This window comes from Periplaneta americana, chromosome 16 (assembly GCF_040183065.1).
Source record: "Periplaneta americana isolate PAMFEO1 chromosome 16, P.americana_PAMFEO1_priV1, whole genome shotgun sequence".
Taxonomy (NCBI): Eukaryota; Metazoa; Arthropoda; class Insecta; order Blattodea; family Blattidae; genus Periplaneta; species Periplaneta americana.
Window position 1 is genome coordinate 114,375,150 of NC_091132.1, and position 13,830 is coordinate 114,388,979.

Below are 13,830 nucleotides of genomic sequence, written 5' to 3' on the forward strand. Positions count from 1 at the left end.
CTATATGGTTGTGAAGCTTGGACTCTCACTTTGAGAGAGGAACAGAGATTAGTGTGTTTGAGAATGAGGTTCTTAGGAAAATATTTGGGGCTAAGAGGGATGAAATTACAGGAGAATTGAGAAAGTTACACAACGCAGAGATGCACGCATTATATTCTTTACCTGACATAATTAGGAGCATTAAATCCAGACGTTTGAGATGGGCAGGGCATGTAGCACGTATGGGCGAATCCAGAAATGTATATAGAGTGTTAGTTGGGAGGCCGGCGGGAAAAAGACCTTTGGGGAGGCCGAGACGTAGATGGGAAGATAATATTAAAATTGATGTGAGGGAGGTGGGATATGATGGTAGAGACTGGATTAATCTTGCTCAGGATAGGGATCAATGGCGGGCTTATGTGAGGGCGGCAATGAACTTCCGGGTTCCTTAAAAGCCAATAAGTAAGTGAGTAAGTAAGTAAGGCCTACTTATATTTCATTAACAAAAACGTTTCCGAAACCACTGAATTGAATATGTAATATTTTAATTTTAAGTGGGTGAAGAAAGAATGACACTGAAACTGATCAGTAAGAGAATAAGGAATATTGGTTGGGTCACTGGCTGAGAAGAAATGGTGAACGGGAGAAGAGTTCGGGGTAAAAGAAGATATCGGATCATAGACGACATTAAGATATATGGATCATACGAGAAAACAAAGAGGAAGGCAGAAAATAGGAAAGATTGCAGAAAACTGGGTTTGCAGCGAAAGACCTATCCTTGGACAGAACACTAAATGAATGAACTCAGAAAAGTAACATGAATCTTCAAGGCAAAACAATGTTTAAGAATAAAAAATTATATCTAGGCCACTTCGTTAATATTTAATGTTTTCAAGTTTGAGCAAGAATAATATAAAATGCAAATAAAACCTCTCGACAAAAGAAAACAGTCAACAATATAAGAGTAACACCACAGTCTAGTATGTACAGTCACGAAGCTCAATACCTAGTAAATATGCATCCATAGATTGTTGCTAACCACTAGGATCGCTAATATCGCCTCATTACAGAAAATGCGAAATAGTACCGGCACAGTCTATTGTTCCTAGCACCCTCACAACTCAAGCTTCGTGACTGTATATACTAAACTGTGGTAACACTTAGAAAATGTTACAACTGCATTTCATAAGTTGGTACGCATGACAGCAACTCAATAATGTAGATAATTGCATAATATGCTCGATCATTTACGATGGAATGTAGTTACGTTATCTCTACATATAAAGTCATGTATAATATGTCAATAAAGTTCAGAACAAGTTACAGTAATTCACCAATTTGTTTTATCTAAACTGCAGTACCACACAATTAACTGGCTGTGCATATTCAGATGTTGTGAGTGGAAGACAGGCTTATTTTTCCGTTTTATTTACCTCGCCTGCAAGACAGATGGTACCATGTTTCAGATAAAAGACAAGGCTCCGGTGAATTCTAATCCAGTTTATGCATTATTTTTTGGAGTTATGGGCGCAGTTTCTGCCATAGTTTTTAGTTGTAAGTATTCAAATTGTAAGTTATCATTTTACATTTATAAATCTACGATTTTAATTTATAATTTAAGATTTTGTACTCAATAATTTGCATTCATATTTCACCAATAAAGTAAGTTGCACTTTTTAGTGCAAGAGACGAAAACAGAAAATCCCCGGAAATTGTAGTAATAATAGCAGTAGTAGTATTTAAAGCTAAAACACACATGTTAGGTCAATAATACAGTGTTCATAGATTTGATAAAATACATTAAAGGTGATATGTTACGGTTGTATGAACACTAATAAATACAATAAGATTGTTAAAGATATTAGTTATAGTCAGACATGTTTCGGAGATGCTTCTCCATCTTCAGTGACTATTTACCACGACGGGTGGTTCAGCTGGTTAGTCTCCTTTAAGCCAAGCAACAACACGGTTCGATCAATTGAACCACCCGTCGTGGTAAATAGTCACTGAAGATGGAGAAGCATCTCCGAAACATATCTGACTATAACTAATATCTTTAACAATCTTAATGTATTTATTAGTGTTCATACAACTGTAACATATCACCTTTAATGTATTTTAGCAGTAGTAGTATTTATGTACTTAAATTAACGACGTTTTCAAATGCAATGATTCAGAGCTGAAATTCAATGTAGTCGAGAAATGGCCAACAAATCTTACCTGTAGTCCTATATCAGGAGCATTATTATTAATATTATATTATTAATATAATATTATTATTATTATTATTCTAATTTCTAATTTATATATCTTCTCACCATTCGTGAGCTACCACAAGGGACAAAGAGTACTTAACCATAGAAATTTTAACAAGTTCATGAAAAAACCATTGATTTTGTTTTAACAATGAAATTCCTACAAATAATTTCCTGCAAATATTTTTTTTTGATTAGTGAAAATATACCTATTTTTAGAAAGGTAAGTGTTACAAAAAAGTAAAGAATGCTACTGAACTTAGTCTGATTTCGAATATAGGTGATTCTTCAGGAGAGCAATTGACCCTTTCAATGCAGCTAAGGTTACAATCGGAATAATAGATGTAGGTATTCCAAGCCTCTTAAACACATCTTTCATGAAGAGAGTATCGGTACCTTCTTGCTCCGATTACTTCAAGCTCTTTTAGCTGGTATTTTTTGAGGTAATAGGGAATGGTAGGATTGTAGATATTCTTTTTTTCATTATCCACTTCTGCTGGCTGTTTCTCATCCGTTTCGAAACGCACAGTGGGATCAATTATGTATCCAGATCTTGTAGATTCCTTGAAAGCTATTATATCTATGCGCCGTGTACTGCCAGTGACGGAGAGACCATGCACTTCTTCAAAGGTGTTGTAATCGGCATGTTTAAGGGCAGTGGCTATAATTGATCGTACTAATTATTCTAATGCTGTGAATGTTTAACTATCGCTGTCATATAAGTTGGCTTTAGCGATCATAAATTGATTCACAGTTGCACAGAGGACTGTCCAAATCAATGTTTGAGATTCTTTGGCCATGATGTTCTTGGTCATCTGGGTATCTTCTTTTTCTTCTTCTTTTACAAGCGTTCCCCTTTTCAGCGGTTGCTTTTTATTCGTTTCCTTCAAATTTCGGTCTTGTCATTTTCCCTCTTCTAAATCTATTCTCTCTAGGCTTTAGCACTTCCTCTATGCCATATTATACTAGCTCTTCCTCTTCTACTGCCTGCTGGTGACCAATTTATAACTTGCTTTGGCAATCTTCCATCCACCATTCTCTGTACGTGCCCACACCATTGTAGACTTCTCTTTTCCAACAGATCTATGGTCCTTTCTCTTAAATCCATCCCTTCTCTGAATTCCTTATTTCTAATATGCTGCATTCTTGACAAACCTACTCGCATGATTCTACGAAGACTACCCATTTCAACCACTTTCATTTTTAAGCAATTTCTCAGTTTTAACAAAACTAGGTAACTTGTCCCAAACAGGATTTGTACTCGGACCCGCTTTTTAATATCCAACTTTCTGTGCCATATGTAAGCAGATAACTTATATTTTTTATGCTCGACCATGCCGAAATGTAGTAATCATACACCTGGTAGCAGTCCTTTAATGCATGTCATTAAAGTACACCTATTCATTAAAGTTCAGGTTTTCGGTTATTCTCGGATATGCAATCGAAAGACAAGTATCGAAACGTCACGGAGGCTGGAAATCCAATACTGTCGCAGAAGGTTATGTTCTGTTACTATAATAATTAGCGTTAATTGTAAATAATATTCAAATAAATTCAATTTGTCATCTCGTTTTTCAATGTCGAATTCAATTTCAAGGTTATATCAAGACTAATGTTTATCTTACTCTTTAGATTATATCAAGGTCGTCGGCATTCGTTTCCCGGAAAAAAATCAATACTTTCGCGTCTGCGCACATCTCACAATTTATGATGTAGGCTATTGCACTCACTCACATAACAATAACATGAATCCTTATGAATAATTTCAAGTTAGAAATATGGTCGAGCATAAAAAGTCGTATGAAACTTGCCTATAATACTTTCGCGTGTGCGCACATCTCACAATGTATGATGTAGGCTATTGCACTCACATAATAACATGAATACTTATGAATAATTTCAAGTTAGAAATATGGTCGAGCATAAAAAGTCGTATGGAACTTGCCTATAATGGTAATTAAGACGCTCGTATGAAAATTATGAAATTCGCTTGCGCTCGTTTCATAAACATCCTCGTGTCTTAATTACTACCATTATAGGCTCGTTGCATAATGTACTATACTATTATTTGTAGAGTAATATTTTTGTACTTGTTTTTATAAATCTATGCGGCAGGCGACTCCATTCATAGATCTAATAGGTTCAGTTGCTTGATTCGCTCAATTGATGTCTTTTTCACATGTTCTAGAAAGGTCAATTATGGAACCAACTGACTTGCAGAGTAACTTTCGGCGTTAAACCTCGAACTCATTTCATCATGATAATTACACTTCTCCTCTTTTGTTATCATCGTTTCTTTCCCATATTTCGGGCTTACTCCGATGTAGAGTAGCTTGCGGGATGTCACCGAACTTGAACCCTGTGGTATGTGGTCATTAGTTGCTGGTGGTGGTGGTGCTATGTATTCCGCTGGGGCCCATGGTAGCTCGTGGGACCAGAGGTTAAGGAACCGCGGTGATGTCTATGCGGAAAGATAAAGGGATTCTGTATCGAATGCTCATGGAATTCGCTGGCGCTGGAAATCAGACGTAGTCTAGTCCTCAGTTGTTTAAAATTAGGTTGTTTAGAAATATTTTAAATGCACAGAACTAGTTTTTTAGGTATAATTTTATTCATTATTATTATTATTTTTTTATTATTAGTTGGAAGGCCGGAGGGCAAAAGACCTTTGGGGAGGCCGAGACGTAGATGGGAAGATAATATTAAAATGGATTTGAGGGAGGCAGGATATTATGGTAGAGACTGGATTAATCTTGCTCAGGATAGGGACCAATGGCGGGCTTATGTGAGGGCGGCAATGAACCTCCGTGTTCCTTAAAAGCCAGTAAGTAAGTATTATTATTGTTATTATTATTATTATTATTATTATTATTATTATTATTATTATTATTATTATTATTATTATTTTACACAGTCATTACTTTATTTTTCCATTAACACTTATATCTAGGTAATTGTCATTGTCTCAATGCACCACGTGCTGTGCTGATCATACTAATAATTCTACTATTCCTGTAGTTGTGAGATTATATTCATATGTATTAATTCTTTTTTTTTTAAGTTAATACTTGTATACTAGAATGTATTTTCCTTTTTGTGATTATATATTCAGTCTCTTTTTTATTATACTGTATATATATATATATATATATATATATATATATATATATAATTGTTATTTTAAAGTTAATACTGATTGAGCATATGTATTCAATCTCTCTATTTTACTTAATTAGGTTTATTATTATTTTTAAATTAATATTTGTATACCGGTATGTATTTTTGTGTATGTGATTTGATCCTGGTTGAGTGGAAGAGAAGGCCTGATGGCCTTAACTCTGCCAGGGAAATTACTGCTGCTGCTGCTGCTACTACTACTACTAATACTAGTTCGGTGACGGCACGCAGTGGAATTTGCAGCGGGGGCATGCACATCATTCTATTTAGGGTAGTATAATGGGCCCACTCAAGCGGCCTACGTGCGAGGGAAGTCCCAAGTCCGTACCCGTGTCCGTCCCCTCAAGGAGGACTAATAGAAACAATGTCATGAAATTCACAATCAAAATTGTAACACAAAATGTATTTTTTTTTAATTTCGAAAGCCGCAAAAGATTGTGGGTCTACTTTTTTGTTCAACGTAATTACAAAAATTGTATCTGAGAAGAAATGTAGTACGTTCTCTTACACTCTGTATTATATTAAAATACGGATATATTGCTAAACCAGCTAGGGATAGGCTACGAAAAACACTAGATATAGAAACGAAGAAATACGCCAACGAATCTGTCAAATGTACGATGTTTTCTAGCTCTGGGAGCAGCGTTTGGAACCGCGAAAGCCGGCACAGCTGTCGCAGCATCTCTGTAATGCGACCCGACCTCATCATGAAATCCCTCGTCCCCATCATCATGGCGGGCATCCTGGCTATCTACGGGATCGTCGTCGCAGTTCTCATCGCCAATGACATCAAGAAGAACATCAGCGGGTACACAGTGTACAAGTAAGTCACGACATTCAACCAGAGATAACTAACAATGTGCCACTATGATAAGTGTGGTTCCTGTCCTCGGTGACCCTGCGTGTTGCCCCACTTTCAAAACAGGTGCAGTAAGTCAATGAAGAACTCAATGTAGTTCAACAGATACCAAATAGGTAAAGAAATAAAAACATCTTGTGTTTTTTTTTTCAATGGGAAATTCAGCTTGGACAGAGTCGAATATGAAATCTGAAATACAGTAGAACTTGGTTATAACGACATCCAAGGGACTTTGAAAATTATGTTGTTATAAACGAGTGTCGTAGTAACCGAGATTCATATTATCAGTCTAGTGAGGTGGAAAATGAAAAATAATAAACATAATTAGGCTTATTTTAGATTTATGTATTCACTTTTAAGCACACCATGAACACAATAAAATACATGTACAATTATAAATACAGTATTCTGTATTAAAACAGTTTGTTCATTACTCACCAAACTTATTTACTGAGGAGTGAAGTAATCAGTCATTTTACTCTGTTGTCTCCTACTTGCCCAATATACACTTTCTAAATTAAATTCTATGTTCATTATTTCAGTTGCAATTTCACTGCTCCCTCTCCTAGCTTCATACTCCCTCCTCTAGCTTCATAGAAATATTCGTAATTCTAATGGCTTCTAAAGCGTCACTCACTTCTTTTAGTGGCCATGCTGCGTTAAAATGCGTGCACTTAGTGAAAACTTCCTGTCGAAACTGACGCATGCAGGTATCATTAATACCGCATGAATTCGGGCAGGTTACAATGGGATGGGGAATCTGCCTGCATTCCGGAAGTCTATGATAGAAGGGAATAGTACCACATACACCTTATACTAGGCATGAAACTTAAGAGTGGTCACACTTTTGGCCTTTCAAACAAGATGACCGGGATCGAATCCCGGTTTCGTCTCGAATTTTTTATTTGAAAAATGTTCATAATCTATATTCTCAGGAACCAGGGACGGTGGACATGAAATATTTCTAGTGAAAATCAATGGGTCTGCATATGACGTTATTTTAATTTTGCTTCTTACATAAGTGGTAAATGAGATTCTGTACCAGCAAAATTTTGAAGTCGGAAGAATTATAACTTATCTTCCGATAAAAAAAATGTAATTCCGTTCACCATCATCGTTATATGGGTCACTTGGTCCGTTCCGTCCCTACTGTCTAGCACTGATCCCACCATCATAGTTTAACAGTTTGTGAGCCGCTCAGAGCAAAAGTGGTGTAAGTCAAAATTGGGTAATGAGATTCAAAGTAAAAATCCTGTAAAGTACAGCGCAAAGTAGCAATTAATATGGCCTTATTGCTATCCACTGACTACTAATAGTTTAAAGAAATTGAATATTATTGATACCTTGCGCTGTATTTTACAGAATGTTTACTTTTACCCTCATTATCCATTTTTGACTTACACCACTTCTGCTCTGAACGGCTCATGTATAGAATTCCATTTTCTATCATAGGATTAATGTGTTATTTTCAGTTTCTTCTGCGATCTTTTATTTCTGTATTTAAATTCCCCTTTCCTTTGTGTTAAGATCACGTCTTTGAAACATACATAAATACAGAGATGATCATCATTTTAAAACTTCATCTGATTTTGTTTTCTTGTCCCTTTATTTAAATTCCTCGTCACTGTTTCACACATTCATTGATATTTCATAAGCCTATTTTCCATAATATATTTTAGGTGAGATATATTGCATCGAAGGTAGTGAAATTAACTTATTCAATGATTTTATTATCTACAGCTATTTTGGATCTTTTTTTTTTTTCACTCGCTGTTATTTATACCCGCTTTAACATCTTTGGTCATATCGCGAGTTAATCTTTTAGGTGAAATCCGAAGGCCTGTATACTATTGTTGAGACTGGTTCTATTGTTGTGAACTAGATGGCGATTGTATATGTATTACTGATTTGTTTTGAATATGATTTCGGTGATGAATGGGGCCGGTGATATTCAGGGATGTTGTGGCCCGGATTTCCTGGAATTTGCCTTACGGTTGAGGGAAAACCCTGAAAAACCTCAACCAGGAAATTCAACCCGACCGGGAATCGAACCCGAGCCCTCTGCGTAAGAGCCCAGCATGCTGACCCCTTTGGATCTTGTAGGACTTGAAAGCAATAACAAGTATAATTTAGGTTTTATTTACACATATAAGTTATGTTATGGGTCATATGAAGAGACAAAGAGGAAATCAAAAAATAGGAAAGACTGGAGAATGCTGGGTTTGCAATGAAAGATCGGCCTTTGGGCAGAACACTATGAATGAATGAATGAATGAATGAATATGTTAAGGCTAAAAATCCTCTGTTATTTGCCACACCTTGTATGTAGCCATTTGAAGGTCGTCTTTTGAATCTGCAATAATTACGTTAAAGTCGTCGGTAAATAAAATGCAATTTAAATTTATTTTATTAATTATACAGTTTCTATTTACAACAATGAGCCATTTTCTGATGAATTCGACTAACTAAAGATAAAAGTATTGGTGAAAAGGGACACCCTTGTTGAATCTCACTATTAATTTCTGTCGTTAGAATTCATAGGGTTTTTCTTTTGTCAATTAGTGTTATTCTTCTATGTGAGTATAAACTTTACGAGCTGTTTTTATTAGTTGGCTACGAAACCCTTTTCGTTTTTACCTCACCCACATTAAAATATATATTACATAATATCAAAAGTCCGAGTATAACAATCAATCTATCTTATTATTAATCGTCTTACTACTGTTAGTAATACTGCTGTTAGGTTTCAGGACATCTTTCTTGAGCCTGGAATGGGATGGAAAACTTATGTTGACTATGTTGCTAAAAAAATAAGTAAAGACCTATATATGTTAAGGTTGTTAAGGAATAATTTACCTAACAAGGTATTGTTTACAATATTTCATAGCCATATACAAAGTCATTTAAATCATGGTATTATTCTTTGCGGTCACCATACTTCTGCTCAAGCTCTTTTCATATTACAAAAGAAAGCTTTAAGATCAATACATTGCCGTCTAAGTATGTACTGGCCTGTCTCCTTTACATTCGGAATAACATTAATAATTACATAACATGTACTTCTGTTCATAAATATTCTACGAGAAATAATACAAATTTATATATTGATAAATGTAAATACAGTATTACTCACAACAGTTTTCTATTCTTTGCTTTTAAATTATTTTATGCTCGACCATGCCGAAATGCAGTAATTATACACCTGGTAGCAGTCCTTTAATGCATATCATTAAAGTACACCTACTCATTAAAGTACAGGTGTTTTCAGCCAATGACAACTCAGCTTACAGGTGTTCAGCCAATAACAAGTCAGCTTTGTACCGTTATAAAACCGCAAGTATCGATTATTCTCAGATATGCTATCGAAAGAGAATTAGCGAAAAGTCACGGAGGCTGGAAATCCAATACTGTCGCAGAAGGTTATGTTCTCTTACTATAATAATTAGCGTTAATTGTAAATAATATTCAAATAAATTCAATTTGTCATCTCGTTTTTCCATGTCGAATTCAATAATCAAGGTTATATCAAGTTTAACGGGATTACACAAGGTCAATGACATTATTGTTCCTCGGAAAAAAATCAATACTTTCGCGTCTGCGCACATCTCACAATTCACGACCTAGAACAAGGTTACTTCCGATCTTGTCAGATACAAATAAAATGTATACATCTGAATAATTTCAAGTTAGAAATATGGTCGAGCATAAAAAGTCGTATGAAACTCGCCTATAATGGTAATTAAGAAGCTCGTATGAAAATTATGAAACTCGCTTGCGCTTGTTTCATAAACATCCATACTCGCTTCTTAATTACTATTATTATAGGCTCGTTGCATAATGTACTATAATAGTCTACCTGTTGATATAAGGAATCTTCCATTCCGAGTGTTTAGGACACGAATTAGGACTATATTATGATGTCGATGAGTATGATGTATCTTAATTTGTTTCCATTGTATGACATCATGTATTTTAAACTAGCCGTAACCGTGCGCTCCGCTGCACCCGTTAGAAATAAATATAAAGTAATTACATAATTAAAATAGGACGTTTGATCCAGGGAACATTCGTGTTTGATAGAAGGATAAATCGTTTAATATGTTACTTAATTTAAATTCTATCCAAATAATTAAAATGCGATCATTTTGGTCCAGAGACACTCATTTGTGCAATGACAATTCCTTTAACCTGTTTCTTAATTTTTATTACATGCAACCATAGTTTAATGAAGATTGACATCATTTAGATTTAATGTGTATATTTTATTTTACTTGTTATAGGTTTCCATTGAATAATGGTAATAACTTAATTTTAACCCTTATTTTCTACGTATTCAGTAAATGACGCGTGGCCCACTATGGTTGTGAACCCTTCAAATAACCTAAATTATATTATATCAGAAGTTACTGTAATAACATTATAGCATTATGTCCATCTAGAGAAACTACACTTTCCAATGGTGAAATAATAATTAATTATACAAATCGGTTAATTTAGCTTCCGATATTACTTCATACAAACACAGAAACATTCTCTGTAGGCTATCTTTCATAGCTTTCGATTGTTGTTGTCCAAGGCCCCTTACAGACGAAGTCATTTGTTTTTTAATTCATTACACGGCCTTAGATGGCAGTTATTTTAATTTTAAAACTCATTTATCTCATTAAATATCAGTCCTATCAAAATGTTTCAAGGAATAAACCTTATCGCAAATTATTTTTAAAGAAACTTTTGTTATGTAACATTTTTCATAAAAATCAATAATAAACGAGATATTTCGATTTATTTAATTCAGGCCACCTTATAACTCCCCTTTTAAATAATGTATTTTGAATGCCATATAGCCTAAAATGTAAGTTACAACGAACTTAATTTATATTCCAATTTTCATCGAAACCCGTTCAGCCATTATCGCGTGAAAAGGTAACAAATAGACAGACAGACAGACAGACAGACATACAAACAAAAATTTCAAAAAAGCTATTTTCGGTTTCGGGGTGGTTAATTATAAAATATGTTAGGACCAATTATTTTTGGAAAATCGAAAGTTACCAGAAAAATTTCGGCTACAGATTTATTATTAGTATAGATTGTATATGACGATGCCATACATGTTCCACATGTTTTTGCAAAATAAACTATCTCTATCTCTATCTTATTATACGCTACTGAGTCGACCTGGTTGGCAAGTTAGTATAGCGCTGGCCTTCTATGCCCAAGGTTGCGGGTTCGATCCCGGGCCAGGTCGATGGCATTTAAGTGTGCTTAAATGTGACAGGCTCATATCAGTAGATTTACTGGCATGTAAAAGAACTCCTGCGGGACAAAATTCCGGCACATCCGGCGACGCTGATATAACCTCTGCAGTTGCGAGGGTCGTTAAATAAAACATAACATTTTATACGCTACTGACATGCATATTCAAAGAACAATGAACTTTACTGATGTTCATTTCTCTAATTGCAGAGGTTTCCTTCACTTCGGGGGCGGACTGGCTGTGGGTTTAAGTGGACTGGCTGCCGGCTTTGCTATCGGCATCATTGGTGACACTGGAGTGCGCGGGAATGCCCAACAGCCTAGACTCTTCATAGGGATGATCCTCATCCTTATTTTCGCAGAAGTATTAGGGCTCTATGGACTTATTGTTGCAGTATTCTTCTATGCGGACTGATTCAGCGCGGTCTTGTGCATGTAATTTGAGTCACTGCAATTAAAGAATTAAAGTATATTAAACAAATGTGTGTATACTATTAACGGAGTGTATATTGGCTAGTTCAGTCTTCTTGGCTGATGTTATTCCACCAGCATTCCACTGTAAGATGTTTAGTTGATTCTGTACCATTAAGGGTATATGTAGTAGTAGTAGTGGTGGTGGTGGTGGTGGTGGTGGTGGTGGTGGTAGTAGTAGTAGTAGTAGTAGTGGTAGTAGTAGTACTGGTAGTAGTAGTACTGGTAGTAGTAGTACTGGTAGTAGCAGTACTGGTAGTAGCAGCAGCAGCAGCAGCAGCAGCAGCAGCAGTAGCAGTAGTAGTAGGTTTATTTTGCCTGGCAGAGTTAAGGCCATGAGGCCTTCTCTTCCACTCAACCAGGTTACAATAATATACATGAAATACAAAATTAGATTACAAAACAAACAAAAGAAAATACCTTAGAAATTACATAAAATATAGTAGAAAATTGCAATAGACAAGATCAATTACATAATATAAAATTACAAATAGTCAAGGTCGGTTACATAATATATAAAATAAAGTAGAAAATTACACATATTCAAAATCAGTTACATAACATAAGGGGGAAAAAAACACACACACGCACGCACACACACAATTTATAAGACCTAAAATGCTCGAGATAAATTCGACGATTAATTCACTTCAGATATACTATACAGTTAATATACTAATAGGAGAATACATGTGGGTTACAAGACATAAAATGTTGATTAGCAAAGTCGTACTAAATGGCATGCAAACACAAATGATTAAGTAATATATCAAGATAATAAAAAAAGAGAAAAAAAAGGAAGGAGAGAGAGAGAGAGAGAGGAGAAAAAAATAACGAATTGGTCATTTAAGACTATTTAGAAACTTCCGCAAGAGTCTAGTTCTGTTCATTAAAAACATTTCTAAGTACGTGAACGACCACATATATTCTCAGAAAATACAGGTTCTAAATCCCTAAAATTTTATAAGGAAATGAACCCACAATTGGACAAAAAATACAAGGTACCACAACAAGACTTATTAGAACTCAAATATCTGATAAAGATATAAAAAGGTTACTAATAATATTTTTAAGAATTTACTTTTTACTTCAAATTAAATTTTCCAAAATTTGAAAATTTTCACACATATTTCATAACTCCACAACCGTTAGAGATAGAATTCTGAAATTTTGTACACTGATGTAACATGCATTTATGCAAAAGGTAGACTACAATAATGCCCATTTCTTTGAAAATAGAAAAATTAGGTCACAAAACATTATGTAAATTTTAATATATTTTATATAGAACAAATAAAGAATTAATTGTATTAAAATAAACAACTCTACATGTCTGAGAGTAGTCTACTTTTCAGAAATAAGTGTTTATTACATGCAGAAAAAATATTAAAGATGTCAGAGAGACCATAACAATGTTATGGTTACCAAATGATGTAACTGCAGAATTTTTTTTTCATACTCTGATAAAACTGGTTTGAAAAACATTATTAGTAACCTTTTTTTATACTTTTATCAGATATTTAAGTTCTAATAAGTCTTGTTGTAGTACCTTGTATTTTTTTTTAAATTATGAGTTCATTTTCTTATAAAATTTTAGAAATTTAGAGCCCGCATTTTCTGATAATATTTGTGGTCGTTCACGTACATATACCCTTAAAGTAGTCCCCGCCCGGAGATCCGATTGGGGGACTATTTTACCTCCGGATAATTTTACCTCAATGGTACTCATTTCATATTGGAGTGGTTAAATGGCAAGTTGTAGCCGATTTAAGTGAACACCATATTTTAACGTTTTGGTGGCTACTTCATTCACACACAACCCCCAGAATGTCT

General features: G+C 34.8%; 1 pseudogene; it reads left to right on the forward strand.

Moving 5' to 3' along the window:
* The first annotated feature begins 1,187 nt into the window (after positions 1–1,187).
* Positions 1,188–11,968, forward strand: LOC138691111 (V-type proton ATPase 16 kDa proteolipid subunit c-like; annotated as a pseudogene).
* The last annotated feature ends 1,862 nt before the right edge of the window (positions 11,969–13,830 follow it).